The following is a 13,584-nucleotide window of genomic DNA, read 5'->3' on the forward strand; positions in this document are numbered from 1 at the left end:
AATGAAGGCCATGAGCTGCTGGACTGCCTCCCAAAAGTTGCACACACAGAGTGGCCGGCGCACGTGAGACATCGCCAGTGCATCGTGCAGAAGCCTCCAGAGGCCCAGAGCGCAAACTGGGCATGAGGTGCAAGCTGCCTCGGCCCTCAGGTGCCCAACGGGACAGGGCCTGCGAGATTGCTGGTGGGGCGCTGCTGGCGCATTGGAGGCTCGAAGGCATCATCTTGGGCTGCTGCAGAAGGGCAGGTGAGAGGCAAGCGGGGGATGGAGCAGGCGCAGAGGCGGCAAGAGGTGGAGAGCAAGGGCTGGCCTGAGAAGAAGCAAGGGGCTGCTGCTCATGCAAAAGAGCCAGCAGCACACTCGTGCTGCACTAGTGCGAGAGCTCTGCCGAGGACAATGAGGCAGAGAGAGAGGAAGGAGGAGGCTGGAGGTGAGCAACCGCATGCAAGAGTGAGTGCGGCACTGTGCAGCTGGTCGCAGCAAGAAATCGCCGCTGCTGCCGGCACCCACGTGCCTCTGGCGCAGGCAAGGCTTGGCAGAGGAGCTGCCCTCGCTCACTCTGTGTGTGCCTCTTCTTGCAGCAGCCTGTGTGGTGCACAGGGAAGCGGAGGAGGAGTGTGCAGGAAGGCAGGAGGCAGGGTAGGCAGAGGCCTTGGCTGCAGGGCATCAGGCTGTGCGAGAGACCGTGATGCGGGGGGCTCCCTGAATGTGTGCCTGTGGGCCTTGCAGCTGCGGCGTGGCCCTGGGGAGACTGAGGGCAGGATGGAGCCCAGAGGCAGAGAGGTGCTCATGGCGTGGCTGAGGTGCAGAGGCCAAGGAGGGGATGGGTGTTGGGAGTGCTGAAGAGCAGGCAATGGCTTAGGGAGGGCCAGGGTAAATGGAAAGGCTGCCGCAGAGCTGCCCGAAAGGCTGCCTGGTGCTGAGACACAGCCCAGGCGCCCGGTGCAGGTGTGTCTGCATGGCCCCTCTGTGCGGCAAGGCTGGGTGCCTTTGGGGCCTGCCTGGCGCAGGGGTGCCTGCTCAGGGGCAAAAGGGAGCCCTGAGGGAGGGTTGTCGCCTGCTTTCTGCCTCCCAGGTGGAGCAAAGAGACATTGGGCAGCATGCGAGTGCCCCCATGCTGCCTATGGAAGATGCCCAGGTAGTGCTGGCTCTTGCCTGGCCAACAGCAGCCCCTGGCAGTGGCTCTGGTGGCTCTCAGCTAGGCAGGAGTGCTGAGGCAGAGGTGTGGTGGCATGCCACTCAGAGGGGAAGGCAGAGCTGTGACTGTGTCGCTGCGTGTGCTGCCAAGGGGCTGTGGGCAAGAGGAGCGGCCACATGCCTTGTGCCTTGTTGTGACCCAGGTGAGCTGCAGCTCCAAGCATCTGCGGAGGCCTCCAGAGGCGGAGACAGGAACAATCGGGAAGCTGCATGAGCCGTGGCATGCGCAGTGGTGGAGGGCATGCAGGCTGCCTGCCGGGGGGTGAGTAGCCCCATTCAAGAGGCTGCAGCTGAGGCTATCAAGGAGCCAGTGACACAGTCTCTGCACTCCCAACACAACGCCCAGATCCCCTCAGGACGCCAAGAAGCCCAGCACCCCGAAAACAACGCCCAGAACCCCTCAGCACCCCCAACACACCGCCCAGATCTCCCCGGAACAAGGCCCAGATCCCCTCTACAAACCCCAGGTCATACCCAGCACCCCAAATACAAGGCCCAGATCCACCCAGCACCCCCACAAAAAGCCCAGCACCCCCAACACAACGCACAGATCCGCTTGGAAACCCCAAAACAAAGCCCAACACCCCCACAACAACGCCCAGATCCCCTCAGCACCCCAGTAACCCCAGCACCCCCAACACAACGCCCAGATTTTCCAAGACAAGGCCCAGATCCACTCTACAACCCCCAGGTCAAGCCCAGCATCTCCAATACAAGCCCCAGATCCCCTCAACACTCCCACAAGCCCAACACAACAAACACACAGCCCAGATCCACACAGCAACCCCACAACAAGCCCAGCACCCGCAATACAAGGCCCTGACCACTCAGTACACCCAGGACAAGCCCAAGACCTCCAAAACAATGCCCAGATCCCCTCAGCACCCCCACTAAAAAAAGACCCAGCACCCGAAATACAAGCCCAGATCCCCTCTCCACCCCCATGACAGCTCCAGATCGCTGCTGCAAGCAGAACACAAGGCCCACCACCCCCAACACAATGCCCAGATCTCCTCTGCGCCACGGAAAAAAGGCCCAGCACATCGAAAACAAGGCCAGATCCCCTCAGCACCCCCACTACAAGCCCAGGACCTCGAAAACAACGCCCCGATCACCTCAGCAACCCCACCACAAGCCCTGAACCCCCAACGCAATGCCCAGATCCCCTCAGCACCCCTACCACAAGCCCAGCACCGCCAACACAATGCCCCGATCCCCTCAGCAACCTCAAAACAAGGCCCAGATCCCCTCAGCACCCCCACAACAAGGCCTAGCAGCTCCAACACAACGCCCAGCTCCCCTCTGCACTTCTACAAAAAACCCAGCACCCTGCATGACAAGCCCAGCACCTCGAAAACAAGCCCCAGATCCCCTCAGGACCCCCACAACAAGGCCCAGATCCTCTCTGCACCCCCACAATAAGGCCAGCACCCGCAACACAAGCCCAACACCTCGAACACAATCTCCAGATCCCTACAGCACCCCTAACACAAGGCCCAGATCCCATCAGCAAACACCAACACACAGCCCAGATCCCCTAGGCACTCCCACAGGCCCAACACAACAAAAACACGGCCTAAATCACCTCAGCAGCCCCACCACAAGCCCTGCACCCCCAACGCAATGCCCAGATCCCCTCAGCAACCCCATAACAAGGCCCAGATCCCCTCAGCAAACCCATTACAAGACCAGCTCCCCCAACACAAGGCCCAGCAACTCGAACACAACGACCAGCTCCCCTCTGCACTTCCACAAAAAGCCCAGCAGCCTGCATGACAAGCCCAGCACCTTGAAAACAAGCCCCATATTCCCTCAGCACTCCCACCACAAGGCCCAGATCCCCTAAGCACCCCCAAAACAAGGCCAGCACGCACAACACAAACCCAGCACCTCGAAAACAAGCCCCAGATCCCCTCAGGACCCCCACAACAAGCCCAGATCCCCTCAGCACCCCCAAAACAAGGCCAGCACCCGCAACACAAGCCCAGCACCTCGAAAACAAGCCCCAGATCCCCTCAGCACCCCCACAAGAAGGTCCAGATCCCCTCAGCCCCCCGACACACAGCCCAGATCCCCTAGGCACTCCCACACGCCCAACACAACAAAAACACGGCCTGAATCACCTCAGCATCCCCACCACAAGCCCAGCACTCCAAAAACAACGCCCAGCACCCCCAACACAACGCCCCGATCCCCTCAGCAACCCCAAAACAAGGCCCATACCCCCTCAGCAAACCCATTACAAGACCAGCTCCCCCGACACAAGGCCCACATCCCATCAGCAGCCCGACCACAAGCCCAGCACCCGTAACACAACACCAGGATCCCCTCTGCACGCCCACCACAAGCCCAGCACTCCCACAACAAGCCCAGCGCCCCCAGTGCAAGACCTAGCTCCCCTCAGCACCCCCACCACAAGCCCAGCACCCCCAACACAATGCCCAGATACCTTCAGCACCCTGCATCACAAGCCCAGCACTCCCAACACAACGCCCAGATCCCCTCAGCACCCCCACCACAAGCCCAGCACTCCCACCACAAGGCCAGCACCACCAAAACAATGCCCAGATCCCTTCAGCACCCCCACAACAAAGCCCAGCACCCCCAACACAATGCTCAGATCCCCTCTGCACACCCACCACAAGGCCCTGATCCCCTCTGCACTCCCAAAACACATCCAGCACCTCAAAAACAAGCCCCTAATCCCCTCAGTACCCCCAATACAAGGCCCCGATCTCCTCAGCACCCCCAACACAATGCCCAGATTTCCTCTGCACCACGGAAAAAAGGCCCAGCACCTCGAAAACATGGCCAGATCCCCTCAGCACCCCCACTACAAGCCCCGCACCTCCAAAACAACGCCCCGATCACCTCAGCACCCCCACAACAAGCCCTGCACCCCCAACGCAATGCCCAGATCCGCTCAGCACCCCTACCACAGGTCCAGCACCCCCAACACAATGCCCCGATCCCCTCAGCAACCCCAAAACAGGGCCCAGATCCCCTCAGCAAACCCATTACAAGACCAGCTCCCCCGACACAAGGCCCACATCCCCTCAGCACCCCCAAAACAAGGCCCAGCAGCTCCAACACAACGCCCAGCTCCCCTCTGCACCCCCACAAAAATCCCAGCCCCCGCAACACAAGCCCAACACCTCCAAAACAAGCCCAGATCCCCCCAACACTCCCACAAGCTCAACACAACAAACACACAGCCCAGATCCCCTCTGCACACCCATAACAGGCCCAACACCTCCAATACAAGCCCCAGATCCCCTCCGCACTTGCACAACACGCCCAGCACCCCTAACACAAGCCCAGATCCCCTCAGCACCCCCACAACAAAGCCCAGCACCCCAAACACAATGCCCAGATCCCCTCAGCACCCCCACCACAAGCCCAGCACCCCCACCACAACGCCCCGATCCCGTTCAGTACCCTCATGACAAGACCAGCACCCCCAACACAACACTCAGCTCCACTGAGCAGCCCGAAAACAAGCCTAGCACCCCCAACACAACACCCAGATCCCCCAAAACTAGGCCCAGCACCTCCAACACAATCCCAGCTTCCCTCTGCACCCCCAAAACAAGGCTAGCACCCTGCATGACCTAGCTCTCCTCAGCACCCCCACCACAAGCCCAGCACCCCCAACACAATGCCCAGATCCCCTCAGCAACCCCACCACAAGGCCCTGATCCCCTCTGCACTCCCAAAACACATCCAGCACCTCAAAAACAAGCCCCTAATCCCCTCAGTACCCCAAATACAAGGCCCCGATCTCCTCAGCACCCCCAACACAATGCCCAGATTTCCTCTGCACCACGGAAAAAAGGCCCAGCACCTCGAAAACAATGCCCCGATCACCTCAGCACCCCCACAACAAGCCCCGCACCCCCAACGCAATGCCCAGATCCGCTCAGCACCCCTACCACAAGTCCAGCACCCCCAACACAATGCCCCGATCCCCTCAGCAACCCCAAAACAGGGCCCAGATCCCCTCAGCAAACCCATTACAAGACCAGCTCCCCCGACACAAGGCCCACATCCCCTCAGCACCCTCAAAACAAGGCCCAGCAGCTCCAACACAACGCCCAGCTCCCCTCTGCACTCCCACAAAAATCCCAGCCCCCGCAACACAAGCCCAACACCTCCAAAACAAGCCCAGATCCCCTCAACACTCCCACAAGCTCAACACAACAAACACACAGCCCAGATCCCCTCTGCACACCCATAACAGGCCCAACACCTCCAATACAAGCCCCAGATCCCCTCCGCACTCGCACAACACGCCCAGCACTCCCAACACAAAGCCCCGATCCCGTTCAGTACCCTCATGACAAGACCAGCACCCCCAACACAACACCCAGATCCCCAAAAACAAGGCCCAGCACCTCCAACACAATGCCCAGCTCCCCTCTGCACCCCCAAAACAAGGCTAGCACCCTGCATGACAAGCCCAGCACCTCGAAAACAAGCCCATGATCCCCTCAGCACTCCCACAAGCCCAACACAACAAACACACGGCCCAGATCTCCTCTGCACCCCCAACACAAGGCCCAGCACTCCCAAGACAAGGCCCAGACCCCTCAGTACCCCTACGACAAGCCCAGCATCTCCACCACAATGCCCAGATCCCGTCAGCACGTCCACGACAAGCCCAGCGCACCCAACACAAGCCCCAGATCCCCTCCGCACTCGCACAACACGCCCAGCACCCCCAACACAAGGCCTAGATCCCCTCAGCACCCTGCATCACAAGCCCAGCACCCCAAAAACAAGCCCCAGTTCCCCTCAGCACTCCCACACGCCCCACACAACAAACACACGGCCCAGATCCCCTCCGCACCCCCAAAACAAGGCCCTGATCCCATCTGCACTCCCAAAACAAGGCCCAGCACTCCCACAACAAGCCCAGCACCCCCAGTGCAAGACCTAGCTCTCCTCAGCACCCCCACCACAAGCCCAGCACCCCCAACACAATGCCCAGATCCCCTCAGCAACCCCACCACAAGGCCCTGATCCCCTCTGCACTCCCAAAACACATCCAGCACCTCAAAAACAAGCCCCTGATCCCCTCAGTACCCCCAATACAAGGCCCCGATCTCCTCAGCACCCCCAACACAATGCCCAGATTTCCTCTGCACCACGGAAAAAAGGCCCAGCACCTCGAAAACATGGCCAGATCCCCTCAGCACCCCCACTACAAGCCCCGCACCTCCAAAACAATGCCCCGATCACCTCAGCACCCCCACCACAAGTCCAGCACCCCCAACACAATGCCCCGATCCCCTCAGCAACCCCAAAACAGGGCCCAGATCCCCTCAGCAAACCCATTACAAGACCAGCTCCCCCGACACAAGGCCCACATCCCCTCAGCACCCCCAAAACAAGGCCCAGCAGCTCCAACACAACGCCCAGCTCCCCTCTGCACCCCCACAAAAATCCCAGCCCCCGCAACACAAGCCCAACACCTCCAAAACAAGCCCAGATCCCCTCAACACTCCCACAAGCTCAACACAACAAACACACAGCCCAGATCCCCTCTGCACACCCATAACAGGCCCAACACCTCCAATACAAGCCCCAGATCCCCTCCGCACTCGCACAACACGCCCAGCACTCCCAACACAAAGCCCCGATCCCGTTCAGTACCCTCATGACAAGACCAGCACCCCCAACACAACACCCAGATCCCCAAAAACAAGGCCCAGCACCTCCAACACAATGCCCAGCTCCCCTCTGCACCCCCAAAACAAGGCTAGCACCCTGCATGACAAGCCCAGCACCTCGAAAACAAGCCCATGATCCCCTCAGCACTCCCACAAGCCCAACACAACAAACACACGGCCCAGATCTCCTCTGCACCCCCAACACAAGGCCCAGCACTCCCAAGACAAGGCCCAGACCCCTCAGTACCCCTACGACAAGCCCAGCATCTCCACCACAATGCCCAGATCCCGTCAGCACGTCCACGACAAGCCCAGCGCACCCAACACAAGCCCCAGATCCCCTCCGCACTCGCACAACACGCCCAGCACCCCCAACACAAGGCCTAGATCCCCTCAGCACCCTGCATCACAAGCCCAGCACCCCAAAAACAAGCCCCAGTTCCCCTCAGCACTCCCACACGCCCCACACAACAAACACACGGCCCAGATCCCCTCCGCACCCCCAAAACAAGGCCCTGATCCCATCTGCACTCCCAAAACAAGGCCCAGCACTCCCACAACAAGCCCAGCACCCCCAGTGCAAGACCTAGCTCTCCTCAGCACCCCCACCACAAGCCCAGCACCCCCAACACAATGCCCAGATCCCCTCAGCAACCCCACCACAAGGCCCTGATCCCCTCTGCACTCCCAAAACACATCCAGCACCTCAAAAACAAGCCCCTGATCCCGTCAGTACCCCCAATACAAGGCCCCGATCTCCTCAGCACCCCCAACACAATGCCCAGATTTCCTCTGCACCATGGAAAAAAGGCCCAGCACCTCGAAAACATGGCCAGATCCCCTCAGCACCCCCACTACAAGCCCCGCACCTCCAAAACAATGCCCCGATCACCTCAGCACCCCCACAACAAGCCCTGCACCCCCAACACAATGCCCCGATCCCCTCAGCAACCCCAAAACAGGGCCCAGATCCCCTCAGCAAACCCATTACAAGACCAGCTCCCCCGACACAAGGCCCACATCCCCTCAGCACCCCCAAAACAAGGCCCAGCAGCTCCAACACAACGCCCAGCTCCCCTCTGCACCCCCACAAAAATCCCAGCCCCCGCAACACAAGCCCAACACCTCCAAAACAAGCCCAGATCCCCTCAACACTCCCACGAGCTCAACACAACAAACACACAGCCCAGATCCCCTCTGCACACCCATAACAGGCCCAACACCTCCAATACAAGCCCCAGATCCCCTCCGCACTCGCACAACACGCCCAGCACTCCCAACACAAAGCCCCGATCCCGTTCAGTACCCTCATGACAAGACCAGCACCCCCAACACAACACCCAGATCCCCAAAAACAAGGCCCAGCACCTCCAACACGATGCCCAGCTCCCCTCTGCACCCCCAAAACAAGGCTAGCACCCTGCATGACAAGCCCAGCACCTCGAAAACAAGCCCATGATCCCCTCAGCACTCCCACAAGCCCAACACAACAAACACACGGCCCAGATCTCCTCTGCACCCCCAACACAAGGCCCAGCACTCCCAAGACAAGGCCCAGACCCCTCAGTACCCCTACGACAAACCCAGCATCTCCACCACAATGCCCAGATCCCGTCAGCACGTCCACGACAAGCCCAGCGCACCCAACACAAGCCCCAGATCCCCTCCGCACTCGCACAACACGCCCAGCACCCCCAACACAAGGCCTAGATCCCCTCAGCACCCTGCATCACAAGCCCAGCACCCCAAAAACAAGCCCCAGTTCCCCTCAGCACTCCCACACGCCCCACACAACAAACACACGGCCCAGATCCCCTCCGCACCCCCAAAACAAGGCCCTGATCCCATCTGCACTCCCAAAACAAGGCCCAGCACTCCCACAACAAGCCCAGCACCCCCAGTGCAAGACCTAGCTCTCCTCAGCACCCCCACCACAAGCCCAGCACCCCCAACACAATGCCCAGATCCCCTCAGCAACCCCACCACAAGGCCCTGATCCCCTCTGCACTCCCAAAACACATCCAGCACCTCAAAAACAAGCCCCTGATCCCGTCAGTACCCCCAATACAAGGCCCCGATCTCCTCAGCACCCCCAACACAATGCCCAGATTTCCTCTGCACCACGGAAAAAAGGCCCAGCACCTCGAAAACAATGCCCCGATCACCTCAGCACCCCCACAACAAGCCCCGCACCCCCAACGCAATGCCCAGATCCGCTCAGCACCCCTACCACAAGTCCAGCACCCCCAACACAATGCCCCGATCCCCTCAGCAACCCCAAAACAGGGCCCAGATCCCCTCAGCAAACCCATTACAAGACCAGCTCCCCCGACACAAGGCCCACATCCCCTCAGCACCCTCAAAACAAGGCCCAGCAGCTCCAACACAACGCCCAGCTCCCCTCTGCACTCCCACAAAAATCCCAGCCCCCGCAACACAAGCCCAACACCTCCAAAACAAGCCCAGATCCCCTCAACACTCCCACAAGCTCAACACAACAAACACACAGCCCAGATCCCCTCTGCACACCCATAACAGGCCCAACACCTCCAATACAAGCCCCAGATCCTCTCCGCACTCGCACAACACGCCCAGCACTCCCAACACAAAGCCCCGATCCCGTTCAGTACCCTCATGACAAGACCAGCACCCCCAACACAACACCCAGATCCCCAAAAACAAGGCCCAGCACCTCCAACACAATGCCCAGCTCCCCTCTGCACCCCCAAAACAAGGCTAGCACCCTGCATGACAAGCCCAGCACCTCGAAAACAAGCCCATGATCCCCTCAGCACTCCCACAAGCCCAACACAACAAACACACGGCCCAGATCTCCTCTGCACCCCCAACACAAGGCCCAGCACTCCCAAGACAAGGCCCAGACCCCTCAGTACCCCTACGACAAACCCAGCATCTCCACCACAATGCCCAGATCCCGTCAGCACGTCCACGACAAGCCCAGCGCACCCAACACAAGCCCCAGATCCCCTCCGCACTCGCACAACACGCCCAGCACCCCCAACACAAGGCCTAGATCCCCTCACCCCAAAAACAAGCCCCAGTTCCCCTCAGCACTCCCACACGCCCCACACAACAAACACACGGCCCAGATCCCCTCCGCACCCCCAACACAAGGCCCTGATCCCATCTGCACTCCCAAAACAAGGCCCAGCACTCCCACAACAAGCCCAGCACCCCCAGTGCAAGACCTAGCTCTCCTCAGCACCCCCACCACAAGCCCAGCACCCCCAACACAATGCCCAGATCCCCTCAGCAACCCCACCACAAGGCCCTGATCCCCTCTGCACTCCCAAAACACATCCAGCACCTCAAAAACAAGCCCCTGATCCCGTCAGTACCCCCAATACAAGGCCCCGATCTCCTCAGCACCCCCAACACAATGCCCAGATTTCCTCTGCACCACGGAAAAAAGGCCCAGCACCTCGAAAACATGGCCAGATCCCCTCAGCACCCCCACTACAAGCCCCGCACCTCCAAAACAATGCCCCGATCACCTCAGCACCCCCACCACAAGTCCAGCACCCCCAACACAATGCCCCGATCCCCTCAGCAACCCCAAAACAGGGCCCAGATCCCCTCAGCAAACCCATTACAAGACCAGCTCCCCCGACACAAGGCCCACATCCCCTCAGCACCCCCAAAACAAGGCCCAGCAGCTCCAACACAACGCCCAGCTCCCCTCTGCACCCCCACAAAAATCCCAGCCCCCGCAACACAAGCCCAACACCTCCAAAACAAGCCCAGATCCCCTCAACACTCCCACGAGCTCAACACAACAAACACACAGCCCAGATCCCCTCTGCACACCCATAACAGGCCCAACACCTCCAATACAAGCCCCAGATCCCCTCCGCACTCGCACAACACGCCCAGCACTCCCAACACAAAGCCCCGATCCCGTTCAGTACCCTCATGACAAGACCAGCACCCCCAACACAACACCCAGATCCCCAAAAACAAGGCCCAGCACCTCCAACACGATGCCCAGCTCCCCTCTGCACCCCCAAAACAAGGCTAGCACCCTGCATGACAAGCCCAGCACCTCGAAAGCCCATGATCCCCTCAGCACTCCCACAAGCCCAACACAACAAACACACGGCCCAGATCTCCTCTGCACCCCCAACACAAGGCCCAGCACTCCCAAGACAAGGCCCAGACCCCTCAGTACCCCTACGACAAACCCAGCATCTCCACCACAATGCCCAGATCCCGTCAGCACGTCCACGACAAGCCCAGCGCACCCAACACAAGCCCCAGATCCCCTCCGCACTCGCACAACACGCCCAGCACCCCCAACACAAGGCCTAGATCCCCTCAGCACCCTGCATCACAAGCCCAGCACCCCAAAAACAAGCCCCAGTTCCCCTCAGCACTCCCACACGCCCCACACAACAAACACACGGCCCAGATCCCCTCCGCACCCCCAAAACAAGGCCCTGATCCCATCTGCACTCCCAAAACAAGGCCCAGCACTCCCACAACAAGCCCAGCACCCCCAGTGCAAGACCTAGCTCTCCTCAGCACCCCCACCACAAGCCCAGCACCCCCAACACAATGCCCAGATCCCCTCAGCAACCCCACCACAAGGCCCTGATCCCCTCTGCACTCCCAAAACACATCCAGCACCTCAAAAACAAGCCCCTGATCCCGTCAGTACCCCCAATACAAGGCCCCGATCTCCTCAGCACCCCCAACACAATGCCCAGATTTCCTCTGCACCACGGAAAAAAGGCCCAGCACCTCGAAAACATGGCCAGATCCCCTCAGCACCCCCACTACAAGCCCCGCACCTCCAAAACAATGCCCCGATCACCTCAGCACCCCCACAACAAGCCCTGCACCCCCAACGCAATGCCCAGATCCGCTCAGCACCCCTACCACAAGTCCAGCACCCCCAACACAATGCCCCGATCCCCTCAGCAACCCCAAAACAGGGCCCAGATCCCCTCAGCAAACCCATTACAAGACCAGCTCCCCCGACACAAGGCCCACATCCCCTCAGCACCCCCAAAACAAGGCCCAGCAGCTCCAACACAACGCCCAGCTCCCCTCTGCACCCCCACAAAAATCCCAGCCCCCGCAACACAAGCCCAACACCTCCAAAACAAGCCCAGATCCCCTCAACACTCCCACAAGCTCAACACAACAAACACACAGCCCAGATCCCCTCTGCACACCCATAACAGGCCCAACACCTCCAATACAAGCCCCAGATCCCCTCCGCACTCGCACAACACGCCCAGCACTCCCAACACAAAGCCCCGATCCCGTTCAGTACCCTCATGACAAGACCAGCACCCCCAACACAACACCCAGATCCCCAAAAACAAGGCCCAGCACCTCCAACACAATGCCCAGCTCCCCTCTGCACCCCCAAAACAAGGCTAGCACCCTGCATGACAAGCCCAGCACCTCGAAAACAAGCCCATGATCCCCTCAGCACTCCCACAAGCCCAACACAACAAACACACGGCCCAGATCTCCTCTGCACCCCCAACACAAGGCCCAGCACTCCCAAGACAAGGCCCAGACCCCTCAGTACCCCTACGACAAACCCAGCATCTCCACCACAATGCCCAGATCCCGTCAGCACGTCCACGACAAGCCCAGCGCACCCAACACAAGCCCCAGATCCCCTCCGCACTCGCACAACACGCCCAGCACCCCCAACACAAGGCCTAGATCCCCTCAGCACCCTGCATCACAAGCCCAGCACCCCAAAAACAAGCCCCAGTTCCCCTCAGCACTCCCACACGCCCCACACAACAAACACACGGCCCAGATCCCCTCCGCACCCCCAAAACAAGGCCCTGATCCCATCTGCACTCCCAAAACAAGGCCCAGCACTCCCACAAGCCCAGCACCCCCAGTGCAAGACCTAGCTCTCCTCAGCACCCCCACCACAAGCCCAGCACCCCCAACACAATGCCCAGATCCCCTCAGCAACCCCACCACAAGGCCCTGATCCCCTCTGCACTCCCAAAACACATCCAGCACCTCAAAAACAAGCCCCTGATCCCGTCAGTACCCCCAATACAAGGCCCCGATCTCCTCAGCACCCCCAACACAATGCCCAGATTTCCTCTGCACCACGGAAAAAAGGCCCAGCACCTCGAAAACATGGCCAGATCCCCTCAGCACCCCCACTACAAGCCCCGCACCTCCAAAACAATGCCCCGATCACCTCAGCACCCCCACAACAAGCCCTGCACCCCCAACGCAATGCCCAGATCCCCTCAGCACCCCGACCACAAGCCCAGCACCCCCAACACAATGCCCCGATCCCCTCAGCAACCCCAAAACAAGGCCCACATCCCCTCAGCAAACCCATTACAAGACCAGCTCCCCCGACACAAGGCCCACATCCCCTCAGCACCCTCAAAACAAGGCCCAGCAGCTCCAACACAACGCCCAGCTCCCCTCTGCACCCCCACAAAAATCCCAGCCCCCGCAACACAAGCCCAACACCTCCAAAACAAGCCCAGATCCCCTCAACACTCCCACAAGCCCAACACAACAAACACACAGCCCAGATCCACACAGCAACCCCACAACAAGCCCAGCACCCGCAATACAAGGCCCTGACCACTCAGTACACCCAGGACAAGCCCAAGACCTCCAAAACAACGCCCAGCTCCCCTCTGCACCCCCACAAAAATCCCAGCCCCCGCAACACAAGCCCAACACCTCCAAA

General features: G+C 60.1%; 1 pseudogene; it reads left to right on the forward strand.

Annotated features, from left to right (window-relative positions):
* Positions 1-264: 264 nt before the first annotated feature.
* Positions 265-13,584, forward strand: part of LOC138066517 (otoferlin-like) — a 215,442-nt pseudogene continuing 202,122 nt past the window's right edge.

Source organism: Struthio camelus, chromosome 3 (assembly GCF_040807025.1).
Source record: "Struthio camelus isolate bStrCam1 chromosome 3, bStrCam1.hap1, whole genome shotgun sequence".
Taxonomy (NCBI): domain Eukaryota; kingdom Metazoa; phylum Chordata; class Aves; order Struthioniformes; family Struthionidae; genus Struthio; species Struthio camelus.